This window comes from Chrysochloris asiatica, unplaced genomic scaffold, assembly GCF_000296735.1.
Source record: "Chrysochloris asiatica unplaced genomic scaffold, ChrAsi1.0 scaffold00008, whole genome shotgun sequence".
NCBI classification, from domain to species: Eukaryota; Metazoa; Chordata; class Mammalia; order Afrosoricida; family Chrysochloridae; genus Chrysochloris; species Chrysochloris asiatica.
The window spans coordinates 21,600,086-21,601,704 of NW_006408526.1; the positions used below are offsets into that span (position 1 = coordinate 21,600,086).

Consider the following 1,619-nt stretch of genomic DNA (forward strand, 5'->3'; position numbering starts at 1 on the left):
CCCCCCCCCCCCCAGGTGATGTGTATGCTTGCCAATGGTGGAGAAACTCTGATCAATTTACTCCAACAAACAGAACAGAATTCTGTAATGTGCTTGTTTCCCAGTAGGCAGTAATCATTAGGATCAGCTGATTTATTCTGTTTCGGGCCCTGCTATTCCTAAAACATTGATCCTTTGCTAGTGATGTTTGGACATTGGTAATTTATGTATCTTAAGTAGAATGATAGTAATAAGTGTGTTTTGTTTTCAAGAAAACATAGGTCAATTAGTCATCTTTCAAAATTTGAAGAAGACAATAATAATTCTAGTATTGTGTTCAAATATATCCATGGTCTTTAACTGATTAGTTAGGTAAGTTAGTTGAGAGTTATTAGATAGAACTTAGTTTTTGAAGCCAAGTTGATTTCCTTAGGAGTGGTTCAGAATTGTTATGTTTAGTGGTTAAACACTCTCCCAAACCATATCACATAGAAACTAAGTGAGAAAATATAGATACATCAAGCAAACTCAAAACTGTTTTCATAGCAAAGCCTTTGTGTTAGGAGGGTGGAATCAGGGGATATCATCGTCACAAAAAGGATGAAATGGCACTTACGGTGTCACCATGGCCGCTAAAGCTACCACCAGCCCGTCGCAGCTTCTGCCTCTAGAGCTTGTGGACACATGTATAGGGTCAAGAATTCACATTGTGATGAAGAGTGACAAGGAAATTGTTGGCACGCTTCTAGGTTTTGATAACTTTGTCATTATGGTATTGGAAGGTGTCACTGAGTTTGAAATCATACCAGAAGGAAGAAGGATCAGATTTTGCTAAATGGAAATAATGTAACAATGCTGGTTCCTGGAGGAGAAGGACCTGAAGTATAAGAGGATTTCTTGACTTATGCTAGAATCTGTTTTATTTGATAAAAGCAACAAAATGTATTTTTGTGTTTTTTTTTTTTAACATTTTAATCTTGTTCTATAATGCTGCTTCCCATTAAAGAGAAATGCTTTGAATATACATTGTAAATGCCATTTTTTATAAGTTAATTATGATTGTATTTGGGGAAAAAAGTAAACAGTTGACTGTTTGAATGCAAAAATAAACGTGTTTTTGTTTAACTGCAATGTTATTTACTCTACTGTAGTGGCCAGTGAGACAAAGATTGCAATTTTTTCGTCACTGGCTTTCCTCTCATTTTATGCCTATTTTATTCCTCATTTACATGACCATTTGATTCTCAAAGTTGTTTCAAGCAAAAAGAAGAACTTTGATTTTTGAGCAAGTACAATTAAAAAACCTGAAGTGAATTACTAACAAAATTCAGTTTAAATTCTCATGTTTCATTAGAAGATATTTTTATTGAACTCAGATTTTGTTAACTGATTAAAAACAAACAAAGTACACAGGTAATACAGGCCCAACGTTATAGAAAATGCCGATAAGCAAAAAGGAGAATATTGACCATGTTTTGCTGTACGTCCTCTTAGATTTTCTCACTATGTATTTTATTTTTTAGAAACTTGTGTATCTTGAACATAGTTTTTTTTTTTTTTTTTTTTTAATGTTTTATTGTGAACTATGTGGTAGTTTACTTGGGAGAACATTAGTTTTACATTCTTTCTATAATATATCG

General features: G+C 33.4%; 1 protein-coding gene and 1 pseudogene across 1 annotated transcript in view; both read left to right on the top strand.

Annotated features, from left to right (window-relative positions):
- Nucleotides 1–1,619, top strand: part of SIK2 (salt-inducible kinase 2) — a 122,465-nt gene that overhangs the window by 86,478 nt on the left and 34,368 nt on the right. The gene's annotated exons all lie outside the window — the stretch shown is intronic.
- Nucleotides 605–867, top strand: LOC102839998 (annotated as a pseudogene).